The sequence below is a fragment of the Rhagoletis pomonella genome, unplaced genomic scaffold, assembly GCF_013731165.1.
Source record: "Rhagoletis pomonella isolate Grant_MI unplaced genomic scaffold, Rhpom_1.0 Rhpom_scaffold_00003, whole genome shotgun sequence".
NCBI classification, from domain to species: Eukaryota; Metazoa; Arthropoda; class Insecta; order Diptera; family Tephritidae; genus Rhagoletis; species Rhagoletis pomonella.
In genome coordinates, this window is record NW_023458557.1 from 3320290 (window position 1) to 3340745 (window position 20456).

Below are 20456 nucleotides of genomic sequence, written 5' to 3' on the forward strand. Positions count from 1 at the left end.
AACGTTTTCATGCCAAGTATGAATAAATTCTAAAAAGGGCTAAAAAAGGGCTAGGGGCAATTTTAAATTTATGTGGCCAAAAAAAGTATGTGGTAGCTAACTTTAGCCACCAGAGGGCTAAAACGGCTACACTGGTCTCGACGTACAAGATGTATGCAAGTCCTTAGTCTCTGCAATTACCTACACGCAGATACTTATGCATGTTGCTTATAAATTTAGGTTGTATGTTTGTTGTGTATGTGGAGATTCTTGCAAATTATTTTGAAATTTATACACACACTTGTATACACACAGCAAGCTCATGCCACCAACAGCGATGTCGTATGTATAGAATTTCTACTGGGTATGTACCCAGTAGACATCGGTTGTATGCATTCATGAAGTATGCATGCTGTGTGAGTGAAATAGTGTGAACAATTCATGCGTAGTCATGAATTTCCACAAACAAATTCAAATTCCAGCGAACTGCAAGCGAGCGTACGTTGTTGTTGTTTTAAGTACGTTTCGTGATAAATTTGACTACTATACAGCAGTGGACTTATCGTAATATTTTCAGTCTTGCACACAAATTTTAGTGAACGGACGTGTTGTGCGATAATATTTTCAACACCAACGGGCTTTTACAAGATATGCATTTGCATATGTAAATGCTACTTTTTTGAATTTACCCTTACGTACCATATATTAAAATCTATCAGAAAGTAGCATTTCCATATGGGGATACATATCGTGCAGGAATGCTTTAATACTGTTCCATTAATACATTTTTGTATGTTTGAAACATGAATACAGCCATATGCATACAGCAGCAGTACAAATGTAAGGTAGCCCTGAAGGAAAGATTGGTCCAATTGCTCGAAAAATATAGTCATAGGTATAGTATATTATCTAGACCAAAGATAGTCCAAAAATATAAAGCAATGTAATGTAAAAGAAGTGAATTGTGCTAAAAGTGGTCTGAATGTAATGCATAAGATATGAGTTTTGATCTAAAACTGGTTACAATGTCATGCAGTAGCGGACAACGGGTACAATTAACGACTTGCTGATATGTAGGCACTTAGTCAACAAATTTTCTTGTGCGACGTTGGCATGCAGAGAGAGTATCCGCTTAGAAAATCTGAGAACCCCGATTCGAATCGCAGCTGGCGCAAGTTTGATTTTTGGTTACATTGTAATGCAAAAGCGGAGAATTGGTCCGAGCCTAGGACATTCAATCTCAAATGTAAATAGAATTTTACATGTTATTGGACCAAACTTTGGACTACTTACAAACACTTGCAGTCTAGTTTGTGGTGTGCTCTAAGTCTATTCCGAGATCCTACAACAGGGAGAGTACGCATACGCTCTGAGAAACCACACGTGTTAAATAGAAATGAAGGTTCATTTATACTGGCGATGCCACCAACAGCGATGTCGTATGCATAGAATTTTTACTAGGTATGTAAGTTAACTACATACAAATGTATACAGGGTGTCCCAGAAGTAACGTGCCAAACTTTAGGGGAAGGTAGGTGGGGGGTGAGCTCCCTGATAAATAAAAAATTTTCAGGTAGAAGTGTCACCGTTTCTAAAATATTTACATTTTTTCGAATTTAAAAAAAATCGTGCCTTTTCATGTGTTTTCTTTAACTGCAACTACAAACCGGGCAATACTTAGTAAATTTTGTATGTAAAATACTTCCAGATAGTTGCTTCTCCATACTCAAATGCAATGTAGTTAAAATATATTAAGGAGCCATCATAAAATTAGGACTATTTCTGGATTTTTAACTTTTTGATATTTTCTTCCCCAACTTTGACTATCTCGGGTGAAAAAAAAATGTACTGAGCTATAACTTTACATTACATAAAAAATATACATATCCATACATGAGCAAACATGCCATACGGAGTTATACCGCGCAGTACCATACCGCTGCTGCTTGAGCAAACCTTTATAATGAAAACAGCTCTTATAAAGATTTTATTTTGTTGCTTTCAATAGAAAAGTTCTTTATATGTAAAGTATATCTTAAACTGAAGCATTTTCATCTAAGCTAAGGGTCCGTTGTTGATTTTGAAATTTTAGCAAAAGTCATTATAAACCATTTATGAGATTGAAAACTAAAAACGTGGAGCGCATGCAATACAAAGCATTAGTTTTAATTGACAATAGTCAAACTACATAACATAGACCTAAAATTTCTACAGAGAAAGTACAAATTTGAGATCGATTTTAAGCGGTCGTTATTCATATATCCACATTCATACATATATTACCGTTCATATCAATTCAGGTATATTACTTGCGCCCCACGCTTTTCATTTTCAATCTCATGAATTGTTTATTATGACTTCAGCTAAAATTTCAAAATTAAAAGTTATCTATACAAATTCTACCGGACTAAGAAACATTATTTTCTAATTTTTAGTCCATTTATAAAAGCGTTGTATATTAAAAAGTTTTATTTTATTTTATTTATATTTTACGTTTTAGTCTTGTCTGTACAAAATTTTGCAATAGATATTAAAATAATTCAACTTGCAGTGAAAGAGAACAGAAGACTATGCAAGCAAAATGCTGTTTGCTCACGTTTAGTATAAATATACATATGTACATACATACATATAGCAGCAGTTAATTTCATTTAAAGAAATGGCGTGTCGTCCATTTCCGCTATAGCGTATGTAAATAGTGCATATATTTAGGCGCAATATTTAACTTCTTCTGGCGGGGCGACATCTAGAGCCTTCTTATTGTATCTCCTTGATATGATGCCTACAGTCAGGTTCATATCTAGACTAGGTTGATATCTAGAATTGACCATAAATAGTTTTGCTACAATTATAGTATAAATGGTGGTCTGGAAATACAACATAGCAAGTTGAGAAAAGCGTTGTAAAAAGCGCTGTAAAAAGCTGTTAAGTGAAGATCACACGATTTGTACATTTGTACGGATTTGTACATTTTGGCAGTGAAAGAGTGGTGTTGTTTAGAAATTTGAGTTCAGCTCAATAAAAGAATTTCCGAACAACACCACTCTGTACCTGCCAAAATGTACAAATCGCGTGATCCCTGCTTAAGATGAAGACAAACAGGGAGTTGCGAAATCGTTAAAATTTAAAGCTAACTTAAGTGCATAGCATACATACCTGTCGTCGATGTTTTTGCAAAACTGCCCATCGACCAGCTGCAAAACCGCCTAAATAGCCATTGTGATAAAAACGAGATTGGGTAACCCTGAACTTCAGGCATTGAGGTTCATGCATCAGAATCGTAAAATTGTTACTAGAACAACAGATTTGTAAAATAATAGCTAGAGAAACTACCGCCTATTAAGGCAATGCATTCAAAGAAAAATCGTTTTTTCGCTCTAATAAAAAATTTGAGTGACTAAAATAGGCGGTTTTGCAATTGGTCGATGGGCGGTTTGCCAAAACATCGCCGATTTGTACATCCGTACATATACATATGTACGCTCTTAAAACGAATGCACCGGACATTAAAATTTTTTTAACGTTGCTAGAGCACTTTTCAGATTTATGTCTTTAACACCAAATTATTTGATTAACAAATTTTTGCGTAGAACGCTGAAACAGAATCGCAAACGCACTGCCGAGAGCTTCACGCGGTCAAGCGACATCAATTGACTAAAGGCAATGTCACACGATTGGTACATTTGTACAGATTTGTACATATTGGCGTTCTTTAGAAATTAATAAAAGAATTTCCAAAGAACACTACTCTGTAACTGACGAAATCTACAAATCTGTACAAATGTACCAATCGTGTGATACTGCCTTAAGGGCCGTTCAATATCCAGTTAACACAAACCGGAGGTAAAATGTCCATAATGACGTCTAGTAACTTTGACGAGAGCTTAACTTACTTTATTTTATTAATTTTAGTGCAGTTTTAAAACTCGTTTGCTAAAAAAACTTTTGTTGCACTATTTTATTTTATTCCTTTGATTGTGCATGTTAAATAAAAGCTTGTTTTTAATAAATATTTTTTTTTACATTATATATTTTATTATTATTTATGTAATGAAAACAGCTCTTATAACGATTATATTTAGTTGCTTTAAATAGAAAAATTCTTTAAATGAACTTTAAAGTCTATCTTAAACTGAAGCATTTTCATATAAGTTAAGGCCCGTTGTTCAATGTATGGCTATTTATTACCAGTACATCATTATTGAAGATTTCGACATCATGCATATAACATGTGATCGATAAAGCAGTTGTTGTATTTAACCGGAGCTTCCGATTTGTGTTAATCAGGCATTGAACAACGGGCCCTAAGAGCCAATTTCATATGAATATTTAAACGGAACTTAAGTTTAATTGTGGATTGCTGTTTAAATTCCATTTAGCTTTCGTTGGGTTTCAGATCAACTTTATTTAAATATGCCAATCAATTGGCAGCACTGCTGCTTTTTCCTTGAAATTGTTGTTGCATTTGCTTGTTTGTTTACATTTTGTGCTGAATCAATCTTGGTTGTTTGGTACAATCCCAGGGTTGCATATCTCATATTTAATTAGCCAATATTGGCCATTTAAGTTCAGATTAAATGTATGATCGGAAAATGAATAGTGAAAGTTAATCAACAATCTCTACTTAAGTAGGCCATCTGAAATTTTTGACCACTTCGGTATGTTAATTATAGACAATTATTTTCCGTTTACCTTTACCATCCCATGGCACACGAATATGCAGCATTATCCACATCGCCTTAAGAGTATTTAGAAGAAACACATCGTACACAGGGCTGCCAACTTGGCTCAAACCATTCCAGTCGAATACAATAGCCAATATGTGAATAGATCATTTCGCAATAGACCAGTTTTTCATACCACCTCTTCATAGTAAGAGTAATGGACAGGTAGAACGACTTCACTCTACAATAATCGAAATCGCAAGGTGCTTAACAATGGAAAAAAGCATTACTGACGAAATAGTTTTTGTTCGTAGAAATAAACGTTTAGGGAATAAACTGAATAAGGTATACATTGAAAATATGGTTCAAAAGGATTTTGGCACAACAGTATTGCTAAATAACGATAAAAAAATACATAAACACAATATTCGTTAGTTAAGTAAAAGCTTGAAACTAGTTTATAAAACGTTTGCGTAGTATTCATATCAAGTATTTGCGTAATAGAAAAATACATAGAAATAACAAAATAAGATTTTCAGAAATATTGTACGTATATTGTACGTATATTGTAAATTTGTATATACCTAAATCAAAAATGTGCAACTTAATTATTATTATAATATAGACACGTACATACATATACGCAGTGCATGTACCAAAGTCAAAAATTACGAAAATGCAAACAAAAATTTGTTCGGATTACACGAATACCTAGCGCATAGCAAAGTTAAAATATTGTATTGTATAGAAATTTATGGAAATTACTTTTGTTAAGTAAAACCACTGTGTGTGAATAGATGATTTTCATAGTAAACGCACACTGATTACCGGTCACAATTTCTTTAAAAATTTGTAAAAGATATATATAGTATAATAGAAATATTTTATATGCGTTTTTTCACAAACTGATAAAAATTAGGGATGGCAAAGTCGACTTCGACTTTCGACCAAAATCGACTTTTTACTCCTGAAAGTCGACTTTTAGTGATCGACTTTCAGTTTATGGAAGTCGACTGAAGCCGACTTTTCACTTTCGACTCTCGACTTTTGTTTAATTTATTTGCCAAAAAAACTGGTCTTCCGACAAGCTCGCGGAGTGCTGTTTGGTCGTATTTAAAAAAAAAAATTGTCAATAAAACTGAAGTGAAATGTGAAAAGTGTGGTAGCGAAATGAATTTTAATGACAGCACAACAGTACAAATCATTTAAGAGCAGCGCATAAAATTATTATACGAAAACGAATTCCTCAAATTTGTTAATCGTTTGTCTCCACAATCGTCAGTTAATAATGAGGTAAGATAAACATATTATATTATTATTATATTTATTTTAACAATTTCATGCAAGAAAGTTTTTCTGCTTGAGCTTATGTAAGTTTTTACAGAGAGTCTTTGGTTCGAATTTGACCAATCCGTAAGGTGCAAAATTTTAAATACCGCTAAAAACCTTGCTAGAGGATTCCAGTTAATATGCGACATTAGTCGTGTGGATAGTCCCAATCCACTAGCTGTCTGGGCTACTCACATATTTATCCATGCTTATAAAGTGGCACTTATATTTCTACCAATACCCGCCAATTCTGCTCCATCGGAAAGGCCACATTTTTCAAAAAGTTGTCCGTAATTACCAAATATAGATTCAAAAAATTTTTAGAATTTTTTTTTGTGAGAATTAATGTTTTTTTAATTTTCATGCTGTGTAACTCGAAGAATTTTCAAAATTTTTTAAAATCCTTTAGTGTCTTTTTTTACCTAGCTTGAATTTCACTAAATTATAGATTATTCTAAAGACCACTGGCAAATCAAGATATTTTTGGCGTATTGTGACTCCTATATTTATAGCTAATATATGAGTTAAATGCAGATTATACTTCATACATTTTCTTTTTATTAAAAAAGTCGAACAAAGTCGATCGAAAAGTCGAAAGTCGACTTTCTAGTGAAGTCGAACAACCCTCATAAAAATCGAAATACAAAATGTTTTAATCTGTAAGCAGAACAAATATTGAATTCGATAGCTATCTGAATTGTCAATCTTTAAGTTTTTATTTTAAGACAAATTAGTTTTGTCAATGTTATTGTGGCTTATTAACATTTAATTTTTTAATAGCAAAGTCTAAGCGGTAGAAGTTATAGCAGCTATTTCGGAGATCACCACATCTCCTCATCAAACTTCTTTTTTCTAGACTTCAGCAGGGATCGAACCAGCGTTAACCACTGAGCTATGCACACCCCGTAAACTCTTGTTGCTAATTCATTTTCCTTATTCAACCTACTGCTATCAAGTGCAGCTGATTTGCCGCTATTTAAACTTGACAGCATGGTTGTTGTTATCAATTCTATACATGCATTTATTTTCCTGTATAGTTTCAGGCAGGCTCTTCCTAAACTATGTATTTGTCAATGTTATTGTGGCTTATTAACATTTAATTTTTTAATATTTTTAATGAGCTTTGTACCACGATTATTTTATTAGGAAAAATGGAAAAAATAACAAAGTCTAAACGGTAGAAGTTATAGCAGCTATTTCGGAGATCACCACATCTCCTCATCAGACTTCTTTTTTCTAGACTTCAGCAGAGATCGAACCCGCGTCATCGATGTGCAAGTCAGAAGCGTTAACCACAGCGTTATGAAGACCCCGTAAACTCGTGTTGCTTATTCATTTTCCTTATTCCACCTTGTTATATCTCTGACTGTTGGGGCAAGGTGCGGTGGCAAACACAAAATTTACTCATGCCTGTGTAGGAGAAAAAAGTCGTATTACCTGCTAGAATAGAGTACCAAGTGAAATAGCATAGTCATAGAAGAACTACCCAGTCAGGTGGAGTCAAACCTTTCCCCTCTACTTGCTGTGACTCCCACTATTCGCAAAGTCCCCTATTCCTGACATACCTCCGTCGTGTTTACGTTTGCACTGGTCCGGGTCAGTTCGTCATAACGTATTCATATCCTCTTCCCCCCTTGCAGCTCTAGTGCAACACCCACACCAACCTGGAAAATATAGCCACTCATAATGCAACCTAATTCAAGACCAACAGATATTCATTTCATTATCAGTTACTCTTTACATATATTTCCCGTGAGAGTTATAACAATGTTACTGAGTAGAATCTAACACTCTAATTAAATTAATTATTCTAAGCAACGAAAATAAGTAATTATCAATTCAAAAGAAAATTCACTAAATTGCCATTATCTGTATCTATGGCCTGGCATAAGCATACAAAGGGTATGTTTTTTTATCGACATGTACTTAGATACTTATACGAAGCAAAACAAAAAAATGGGAATGAATTATTATTACAATTTTTACTTTGGACATGACTGTGCGTTATGTACTATCAATTTCGCCACTCTTACAACGCGCATAGAACAGAATCAAATTCGGAACGTGTGTGTAACAAGGTAGATATTTCACTTACACCTCCCTCTCCCGGGATGAAGGCGAAAAGCTCTACGGTGATAGGTGTAGCTGAAAGCAAAAAAGTGTATACATACAATCTGCCTTGCCTTCAAATATTCAAAATGATCCGAGTGGGGCCATTGGGCACATTATTTTACAGTGTCGCTTCCATATGGTCAAATTAATTCCAAGCGTGCGATAGTGACAGTACCAAAGGTGTACTAAATTCATCAAACGCAAAAAACTGAGAATTACACTTCAATTCGGAAATCTATGGATCAACTAAGGAAAAAATAAAAAAAATCGAAATTGTAGATTGTTAATTCAGGCTAATAAGAAAGCGACAAAAAAAACTTATAATTAACAAACAAACAAAACTAACCTAACCTTCAAATTCATTTGGTGTTGTGACCCGTCCACACTAATATTTACATATATACTAACCGAATTAAGCTAGGGGAATGAAATTCCCTTAAAGAAACTATTATGGATATCTATACCTCAAATGTATATAAACGAAAGTTAAGTTGTGGAAAATATTGACTCAAAAATAAAGAAGAACCATTCGTAGGCAAAATAAGCAAACACAACAAAAAAATTTAAAAAAATATCCAAAGGCAAAAGCAAAAACTTTAGGCAAAGGCAAAAGAAAACGGTTGATCAGTGTGGCCAAAACGAGAGAGTGTGCGACGAGGGCGCTCACTTCCCGCGCTGAGTTCCCTGCTCGACTTGTTTATGTGACGATATATGCTCCTTCCAACTTCCAGTTCTCCCTTATGTATTTCAGATTCTCCTGTTTTTGAATGTTCTGCGCTTTATGTATGTATATAGGTGTCGGTACATCTATTTCGGTTGTTGATCCTATTCTCATTCCGATTTATCTACATGCAGTTTACAGCTGACTTGTTCACATATGTGCTGCAGAGCTCGCATGAAAAAGGCTACATGTGCCAAATCCACAATTTTGAGGTCCAATGCCAATCCTTCCTAGTACGGATCTGTAATATTTATTGCCTTATTTACTTGATTGTTTCGACCCACTATAGTTCATTCATATGTATGTATAGCATTTATCATTATGTTATTTCATTATTTAATTTTTCAGTACGTGATTTGGTTAATATCTGTATGTATGTTCACGGGTGTGTATATATGTGGATATGTATAGTTTCTGCTTGAAGCAAACATACACATTCAGACATACATACAACACAACGCGTTTAGCTTTATATTCAGTTTTACTTAGTTTTGCTAATTATTTGGTTTTATTTAAATCTTAATCAAATTTAATTTTGATTTAATTAGTTTTAATTTTAACTTGATTAAATTTTTATTTAATTTGTTTCTTATTGAATTTAATTTAGATTTAGTTTAATTTTTATTTAGTTTAATTTAAAATTATTTCAACTTTAGGTTACATTACCTTTTATTTAATTCCTAATTTATTTCAACTACAGTTTACTTCGGTTTTTTCAGTTAATCGCCTCACAGTTTTTCTTTACTCGATTTCATTTGGTCTTACTTCAATTAAATTTAGAATTCACTTGCTTTGTTTTATTTTAATTTGCAGCACTCAGTTTAATTAATTTTCTTGGTTTATGTGATTTTATGTATTTAAATTCTTGTTAAAATTTTGTTAAAAATTTATGTTACTTGTCATTTCACACTAGGGATGTTGCGAATGTGGAATTTTAGACATCCGCGGATGCGAATGCGGATGCGGATATTTAAAAGCTAACATCCGCGGATGGAAATGCGAATGCGGATGCCAAATATTTTTAAGAAATAATTTTGGTGGTACATTAGGGGATTTAGGTAAATAAAAAAAGGAAAAGTTATTAATTTTTATATTCAACAAATTATATTGAGCTCGAGGCCGTTTTTTTAAATGAAAATTTATTGTGGAAAAGCAACAATAATTTGAAAAAATGGTAGAAGTGATAGCTATTTCGGAAATCACCACATTTCCTCATCAGACTTCTTTCAGTAGGATTCGAACCGACGATCCCATTGATTCAGCCAGTTGCCTATGCACCGTGCTAAGTACGCCTTGTAAATTATCGTTTGCTTTTTTCCACTATTTTCATTTTTGTTATGCCAACACAATCAAGCGCAGCTATTCCGCTGCAATTCACTTGATCATGTGGTTGTTGGTTTTTGCTAATAATTCAATTTTTAGAATGTTTAAGTTTTAGGCGTGCTCGTTCCTAAGTTATTTGTTTTTGTTATTTTTTTGGCCTTATAATAATTATATTCAACAATTTATATTGAGCTCGAGGCCGTTTTTTTAAATGAAAATATATTGTGGAAAAGCAACAATAATTTAAAAAAATGGTAGAAGTGATAGCTATTTCGGAAATCACCACATTTCCTCATCAGACTTCTTTCAGTAGGATTCGAACCGACGATCCCACTGACTCGGCCAGTTGCCTTTGCACCGTGCTAAGTACGCCTTGTAAATTATCGTTTGCTTTTTTCCACTATTTTCATTTTTGTTATGCCAACACAATCAAGCGCAGCTATTCCGCTGCAATTCACTTGATCATGAGGTAGTTGGTATTGTTGGTTTTTTGCTAATAATTCTATTTTTTTTTAGAATGTTTAACTTTAGGTGTGCTCGTCCTTAAGTTATTTGTTTTTGTTATTTTTTTGGCCGTTTATAACAATTATATTCAACAATTTATATTGAGCTCGAGGGCGTTTTAAATGAAAATTTTTATTGTGGAAAAGCAACAATAATTTGAAAAAATGGTAGAAGTGATAGCTATTTCGGAAATCACCACATTTCCTCATCAGACTGCTTTCAGTAGGATTCGAACCACGATCCCACTGACTCAGCCAGTTGCCTATGCACGGTGCTAAGTACGCCTTGTAAATTATCGTTTGCTTTTTTCCACTATTTTCATTTTTGTTATGCCAACACAATCAAGCGCAGCTATTCCGCTCGTCGGTTCGAATCCTACTGAAAGAATTCTGATGAGGAAATGTGGTGATTTCCGAAATAGCTATGACTTCTACCAATTTTTCAAATTCTTGTTGCTTTTCCACAATAAATTTTCATTAAAAAAAACGGCCTCGGGCTCAATATAAATTGTTGAATATAATTATTATAAGGCCAAAAAAATAACGAAAACAAATAACTTAAGGACGAGCACACCTAAAAGTTAAACATTCTAAAAATAGAATTATTAGCAAAAACCAACAATACCAACAACCACATGATCAAGTGAATTGCAGCGGAATAGCTGCGCTTGATTGTGTTGGCATAACAAGAATGAAAATAGTGGAAAAAAGCAAACGATAATTTACAAGGCGTACTTAGCACGGTGCATAGGCAACAGGCTGAGTCAGTGGGATCGTTGGTTCGAATCTACTGAAAGAAGTCTGATGAGGAAATGTGGTGATTTCCGAAATAGCTATCACTTGTACCATTTTTTCAAATTATTGTTGCTTTTCCACAATAAATTTTCATTTAAAAAAACGGCCTCAAGCTCAATATAAATTGTTGAATATAACTATTATAAGGCCAAAAAAAAAAATAACAAAAACAAGTTATTAATTTTTAAGAATATTTTTTTATGTAGTACTTCAAATAAAAAATCCGAACATTGTATTTAAGAAAGAGTAATTTTGCTGCCTTTTCGGATCAATCAAACCTGCGCCATTAAATAACTACTCGCTCGATGCGACAAACTTGAAACTTCACAAGATTGTAAATTCTTTTCCATTGACCCTGCACCAGTTGAGAGGACTTTCAGCTATATTTCTTTTTTTATTGTGGTGCAATAATTCCTTTTTGGGATTTGCATCGGGGCTGCAAATGTCGGATGTATCCTCCTGACTTTCATCTTCGCAATCTAGCATCATGGCAAGATCGTTGTTTAAACACTGTTATGCTCCAATTTGGAGAACCAATTCTTTTGGTTGTTTCAGAATTTGGAGAACCTGTTACGTCATTAGCGTTTTTCGATTATAGTTTTTGTAATTCATTTTTAATCCTGTGGCTATAAGCCGCATTTTTTGTTATTTTCTAGGAATGCAAATTTCGAAGAAAATTCTGTTTTGAAAGTCGTGGCTGCCAGCAGAATTAATTTAAAATCTTGTTATTTTGTTAAGAGGTACCGCTTTTTTTATAATAATTTGAATTATTGAATCACGGACGATAAAGGTCTCAGATTTGCTTAGTTCCCGGGTGACTTCTTGGAAAGGTTCTCCTGTAATGAATACCTTGTAATTAGTTTTTTTTTATAAGTTAGCTGAACTCGGCTTTTCCTAGTTGCAGGCAGTCACAATTAATTACTCACCGCTGTCGGTACCAAAAGCCATCAAATCCATTTTGTTGTTCCATTCCATGCGCTCAATGTATTTTGATATATTTTTTTGAGGCGAATGAACGCAAATTTTCAACATATGTATCGTTAATACTAGTTCACATTGTTGCTGAAATGCAAAAAACTACAACTAACTAAATTTTTGTATTGCCTAAAAAGATGTGGGGACTTATGATTCGAGGAAATGTATCATCATCAATCAAAAATTTAATTTTGGATTTTTAGTTAGTTACGCGTTTTGTATTTCTGCGATATTATTTGGTTATTTGGCTTTGCTAATCATACGCCTCCTGGATGTGAGTTAAGCCCTTTCCATACTATAATAACGATATATTACATGCCAAGTAGTGAAAAAGTAATGAGCTAAAAGAAATATATTGGTGAATTAATATGTTTAAAATAATGCCAAAGGAGTTGTTTTATTTAATAATATAAATATAAATCAAGTCAAGAAGTAAAGAGATCAAAAAGTTTACTTGACAATGACCAAAGAGATCAAAAATTTGACTTGAGATTGACTCTGATTTCGCTGTTACAAAGAACCTTTATGTGAATAAAGTTGTAATACACTTGTGCACAAGTGCGCTCCGGCATTGAAATGGAAAAAGCAACAAAGTCTAAGCGGTAGAAGGTAGAGCTGTTATTTCGTAGATCACCACATTTCCTCACCAGACTTCTTTGCCTATACTTCAGCAGAGATCGAACCCGCTTGCAAAGTCGCCAACCGCTGAGCTAAGCGCATCCGGAAAACTTTTAAACACCTTTTAATTTTTCTTGATTCATTAGACCTCCACAAAGAATTTGGTCAGCTAGGGAAGTAAAGTGTTTGACAGTCATAATTTATGTGTTGATCTATGAGTACCTTTTCTAACTGAAATGAGAAACTTTTTAAAATATTTCGAATCTGTTATAGAAAACGCAACTTACAAAATATTCCAAAAGAAGTACATTTGACTGTACTGCGAAGCACGCAGTACAACGGTTCAAAAATATTCACTGTACTTCCGAAAGAAGTTCGGTTGGTCACATTAGTTTTGACCAATTCCGCTACCGAAACTGTTATGCTAGCGGACATGGGGTTAACGGGATAACGGCATTGATTAGAAATTATTGGAATCGGTAATTAGTTAGCAAAAAATTAGCTAAAAATTGCCTTATCGTATTTTTCATACCAAAATAAATTTATTTAGAAGAATTTTTATTTTTAATTTTTTTTTTTAATTTATCTGCTGGAAAGTATACCCTGAGCCAAAATATTTTGCGCCCTAAATTATAATTTTTTTTTGATAATTAGAACATGTGTTGTGACTCGGCTAGCGAAATTGTTGCGCCAGTGGGCTAACCCCCTGACGGGATAACGGGATTGGTGAGAAATTGTTCGATTCGGTAATTAGTTAGCAAAAAAATAGTTTCAAATTATCTTATTTTATTTTTCATACTAAAATAAACTTTCGTGAAAATTTTGATTAGTTTGAATATTCTGGAAAGTATTGCCCGAGCCAAAAATTTTGCACCCTAAAAGTTTTATTTAATCCAATCCCGCATGAAAATCGAAATCCCGCAAGCATTCGAGATCGAGGTCATCGATGCCGGGACCCGCGGGATTTGCGGGACTCAAAAGTAATCATGTTATTTCCTCTAAACAGTTATATTCCAAATTCATATTTAAAAAAAGAGTTGATTTCGAAAATCTATGTGTTTATTTTTAATTGGATTGACTTTTTGTGAGTATGTATTCGGAACTTAGCATCTGAAGGGAAGTTCAAGAAAAAATTAATTTTTCCGCTGGTAAACTTATTTATCGATAGGTGGATGGTGTTTTATGCTAGGAACGGATTGTTGACACTTGTATAATAGTTGTGTTTATTTGGGTGATCCAGCTCAGTATCACGATCATTTCTCACGGAAACTGTCTGGATAATTCTTATTGGAGTTGGCAGCACTAATTTTTTACTACTAGCACGAGGAAGACGAAATTATAAAAATGAGCTCACTAAATGGGGAAAAGTACATTTAAACGAAATAATATTCACGTAAACAAATATTTAGCGTAAAGGAAATTTATTTGAAGCAGTTAAAAAAGCAATGGCAGAATATATGTTTGTGTATACATTCATTTGTCAGTGCTCCCAACCGTACTGGGTTGAAGGTGTTCTCACCCCCGAAATGTAGAAGTGTCGGATTTTAAGGCACTAAAACCTTAAAAAAAGGCAAAATGAGCTTAGAAAAAAGGCAAGAAAGGCATATGTTTTTTAATTTTGTTATGTACAATGTGCATGTCCAATTAAATATATTAAAATATACATACAGTGGTCAAAAAATTATAGCCGAACCACTTTTTGCCAAGTTTTAACGTATTATTTTCGTTGTTATTTAATTTTGGTTTTTTTTTTATAAAAATATAGTTATTCTTTAACAAAACCCAGGTTTCCAAATTTGTGCAATATTAAAAAAACTCACAAAACTTTCGTACAAATTTCGAGGTTGTTTAAAAATTCTAAAAAATCAACCGTAGTTTTAAGCCATTTGAAACTTGTACTTTATTCTATTTACTCTACTACAACTGCATACTTAGACTCTAATTAAAAACTCGAAATTTTTACGAAAATTTGTTGATTTTTTTTTGTTTAATTGCATAAATTTTTAAGGCAGTGGCACTCAATTGTTACATTTGTACAGATTAGTACATTTTTATATCGGGCTATTGGTACAAAATGAAAAAATGGGAAATTTTTTTTGTAGTCAAAGTATTGGTTCAATACAGCGATGTTCTATTGAAAAATTTCGACAAATTAATTTTCGTGATTGGGATAAATACGATTTGCACCAAATTTTGGCAAATACACTGCCTTTAAACCTGTATTTATACGGATGTTGTTAAAGAATGAACTATAAACAACTAACCAAAATTAAATAACAACAAAAATAATATTTTAAATCTTGTGAAAATTTGGTGCGGCTATAATTTTTTCGATTACTCTACATTAGACTGCATCACCAAAAAAAGTTGCGGTTTTTCCGGCGGGATTACCAAACCTTGTATATTTTAAAATGAAAATGTTTCGGAAAAATATTAAGATTTACGTGAGCTGAACCGGTTTGAAAATACCTCTAAAAATGTAGTTTTTATGAAGAAACTTCTTAAAGAATTTTTTGGAAAAAATCCCCCAGATGATAAAACAGTTAAAGCTTAAAAAATCTACATTAAAATATTAAAAAATTATGTCAACGGAATCATAATAATGAGACTTTTGATGCTGTTTTTTTTTAACTTTTTTCAAAGATTTGTGTAAGAAAAACTTGAATAGCTGGTCCAAAAATTTACCGATATAGACTTATGAGATATCAGTGGAAAGGTATTTTCTCACTCTTTTTATTTCTTTGGAAAAAAAACTTTCACTTATTTCTTTAGCAAATACCAACACATCTTAATTCAACATGGAATGACATGCGCAAAGAAATTAAAAGGGTGAGAAAATACCTTGCCAATGATACCTCATAAGTCTAAATTGGTAAGGTTTTGGCTGAGTTATTCAAGTATTTCTTAATCCAGTCTTTGAAAAAAGTGCAAAACAGCATCAAAAATCTCATTATTATGATTCCGTAGAATTTTTTTTACATTTTTATGCATAAACTGTTAAGTCATCTGAGGTAATTTTTTCAAAAATTATTTAAAAAAAACTTTTTATTGTAAAAAACTAAATTTTTGGAGGTATTCTCAAATCGGTTAGGCTCACGTAAATCTTAATATTTTTGCCAGATATTTTGGTGGAAGTCTTAAAATATAAAAAATTTTATAATTCCTGTGAAAAAAACAGTAACGATTTTTTTTATGGGGAGTGATGCAGTCTACTGTACATATGATTACTGGGCCGTGCTATCATAGTAACACAATGCCACCAAGTGAATTTTAAAATTTTCAGGCAATAGCCTCATGCGATTATCGATTATATTTTTTTTGTTTGTGTGAAATATTTTTTTTATCAGTATTTTCCTTTTAATCAAAATATGTTGAAATAAAAGTGGAAATAAAAAAATACCTGGTCGATAGTATTCGATATTATTTTCAAAACTATCGATATATCGTCGATAGTATCGTTTATGGGTTTCGCTCAATTTTGGTATGAAGATTTTTTTTGGAAATATATTCGGAAATGACGTTTGGATACCCTTGTAAACTATTGGACACGTTTTTTTAATTGTTTAACCGTTAAGTTAGAAGTAAAGTTATTGAAAATTTGAAACGAATTGAATTAAAAAAATTGGGCGTTCTGAAATTTTTATTTGTGGTTTTAGATATTGTGGTCATATATAAGGCATTCAGCAAGTAAATTTCAATTTTGAGCTAAGTGTACACGGTAGAGAAAAAACGCGAGATTTAGACAAAAATCTCGCTAGAGACGTGTAAACACTCAACAGAGCTCTACGAGAGACTCACCTACAAAGTCTATGTGAGAGTTATTTAGCGAGACTTTTTCGCCATGTAGACAGTTCAACGAAGCTAGATCGAAAACTCTACGACAACTCTACGCTCTATTTAGCAAGCTAAATAGACTTTTTGCTCTACGGAGACGTATAGTAAAGTCTTGACAATGAACTTCATTACAGATTGTTAAATTTTGAAATGGCTACGACATTAAATCGTATATTCGATACAAGCACACCATTTTAAGTGCATTTAGAACAGTGCTGCTCAAAATTTTTATATTGAAGTGAAATCACAATACATCTGCAAAATTTATGTGTACACAGAGATTTTTTTTTTATAATTTAAATTAAGCTAAAAAGTACAAGTTTATTTTTATTGTACGATTAGTGAATGAAAATTGTTAGCAATGACAGTGTTTACATACATATTTGTGAAAAATACACTTAATAAATGAAAGCGACCTAGTGGCTGAAAAGTCCCAAAATCCTTGCACATATCTACAACATATTGCAAGCTCAAATTTTACATTTTCATTCGTCCTCGCATATAAAAGATAAGAGTTTTTCCTACATTAATTTACAATTTTATTTTATTTTTTGCGCGAAGTTTGCCGGACATTTATTGGCATTTTCCGTCAAAGTCTCGAAATTTATTTTTTTGCAATCCGACGTTGGAAGAGTATCTGCAATCCAATCAATTTTACGCGGTGTGATGCTCCCAGAGATCTGCAGTGAATTCAGATTGGAAATCAATAATTTTGTATATCCCCTTTGAAAATTTCCAAAAAGTTTTGATGGCAATTTGCAAAATGGCGTTGCAAGTAATATTTCGTCATTCGTTTCATAATTACAAAGCACAACATACACGCTTTGCATTCAAAATTGCAAAACAGATCTCGCGCTTCCACACTTTAATGGACGCCATGTGTTTTTTTTCAATAAATTTCGTTTTCACTTTCAGTAAATACGAATACTAAATCAATTTATAATATACATTTTTTAATTGCTGACATATTTTTTATTATTTTTTCATTCTACAATTGTTTGTGTAAATTTTACTGGAGTGCCTTAGCTTCATATGCGAGGGCGTTTGCTTTGCCCTTCCATATAAAACTTAGGCACTTTCATATGAATTAGAGTTGCAAAACTATCGATGGCTCTATCGATAGTATCGATAGTTAATTTTTTTTGGAGACTATCGAAGACCATCGATAGTTTTTTCAAAACTATCAAGCAGAATGTTGCACATTACTATTTCAGATTGTGAATTCAGATCATCAGCTATTGGTAAGTTTTACAAGTTTTTTGTATTTACGTAGATATGTACAAATTATTTAAAATATACATTTGTAGACTAAATAATTGGCGGTTCCTGTTTTGTTTAAAAATTGATATTGACGATGATAATTCAGAAGGTATGTCTGTTGAATGTCATATATATTTCTCGGAAAGCAACGCGTCAAGCAAAAGAACTTTATACGATAAAAATTTGAGCAGGCTTATTACAATAAGGGTACTCATCTATGTGCGCAAGTTTCATATTTGGGCGATTGGGCAACTTTGCGCAGTGTGTTTCATGCGGAGAATTTGATTATTTCAGACATTTAATTATTTGACAATGCTTAATTTAAAATGTTAAATAATTGAAACCTGAATTTAAGTAAATATTTAAGTCCTACGAAAAAGTGTTGAGCACAAATCAAAATGAAAGTAAACAAAATAGTTGATTGAGGATTGCACAGTACACTGCGTAAAATTGCGCCCTTCGCCTTTTTGTGCAAATGGCTTTCCATAAAAATTTTTACATTTCATTTGCGAGGATTTTAAATTGCACAGTTTGCCCAGTTTGCGAGAGTTTTGTGCTTTTAAATGAGTACCCTTAATATATTATCAAAAATAATTACAGAAATTCTTGTTGGGAAAAAGCGACGAAAGGGCAATTCAAATGTTTGGAAACATTTTAAGCTGCACCCTGACAAAAAGAACGGCAAATGTTTGTCGTGTAAAAAAATGTAAAAAACGAGCGGAAACACTACGAACCTCTTGGATCATCTTAAGCGGTCGCACCCTTTGCTTATTGAACCCACAAAGTCTGACCAGACAGTAGAAGAGTATTTTCCAAAAAAATCCAATTCCACGTATGAAAGCAATTCCTCGCGGAAAGCAGAAGTGGATTCAGCTCTCGCAAGAATGATTGCTTCGGATATACAACCGTTTCGTATAGCTGAAGACAAGGGGTTTAGGGAGTTCGTGCAGTGTCTGGACCCATGGTATAAATTGCCATCCCGACCTAATATTCAAAATGTTCATTTACAGAAAATATTTGATGATTTGGAGAAAAAATTGCAAGCTAACCTTAATAATATCGATAGCTGTGCAATAACTACAGATGGATGGTCATCAAGCGAATGAAAGCTATATCACCGTTACGTGCCATTTCATAGACGGCGAATTTAAACTGCGATCGGTTGTTTTAGGGACATCGAAGCTTGCAAATGAACTGAATCATTATTCTAAAATTTCCGGTTATAAAAGTTTGAAATTTTGATGCTTTCTTAAATTTTTCAAATTTTCGTACATAGTTTGAAATTTAGATTTATATGGTTTTGGTTATATAACGAGCTATACATTTATAAAAAATTAATGAACCGTATACAAAAAAAAACGAACGAGGAAAAATAGTAAGTACTGGTAAAAATGTCATGTTTCTAATATTTTGGGCATAGGTGTACATGTGAATGTGTTTCTGAATGTACATACATAAGTACAAAAATAAATATGAATTTATTGGTAGTTAAAAAATTCTTTCTAGGAACCATTTAAATACGATAGTACTATCGATGGTTTATTTTTTTAGAGACTATCGAAGACTATCAATAGTTTTTTTAAACTATCAAAAACTATCGATTGTGCCACTATCGGTAGTTTTGCAACTCTAATATGAATTGTGTTTATATGTCAGGGCATACGGGAGGGCGATACATTTTTTTTTATATTGAAAGTGTAAATTTGTATATGTGCCTATACTTCAGGACAAAACAAAAACAAATGTGCTACAAGTGCTTATGGAGTGAGCAGCTCTGATTTAGAGCGTAGCCAAATAATGTACCGGGAATCATCCTCTTATTTTCATTGGTATTTCAATGTCTTTTCCAATAGCTTCCGCCCTTTGCAAAGGGGCATAATTATTGGTTAAAACATAAGCGATATTCACAAATTGAAAAGGTGGTCTGACACTCTGGCAACAGTAGTTGCCTGAGTTATCTGCTGTTTTGTCAGAGTGCCAGGCCACTTGCTCAACTCGGTGAATACCTACATACATATATCGCACACCGTCTTCAAAAGAGTCACAACTCAAAATAATACGTTCGTCAGAAAATGCGAAAAACTATTTCGTAGCACATGTTACTCACATGGGCCAGGACGACTTTACCTTAGGTTTTTTTTTAACAAATTATAACAAAAATTTGCTCCAGCTTTTGCTGAAAGGTAAATAAAAGGTCTGTGTACATTTTTAGCGCATAATTTCAAAAATGCCAAATTTTGAGTTGTGACTCTTTTGAAGACGGTGTGCGATATATAGTTGTTTGGCTGGAACTACTCGGAGAAACTCCCCTCAAGGGAATTTTAAATATTAACGGTTCTTTGC

The 20456-nt window shown here is 33.0% G+C and overlaps 1 protein-coding gene across 1 annotated transcript in view; it reads left to right on the forward strand.

Moving 5' to 3' along the window:
* LOC118734991 overlaps positions 1–20456 on the forward strand; it is a gene marked incomplete in the record, with an annotated part of 783173 nt that overhangs the window by 524432 nt on the left and 238285 nt on the right.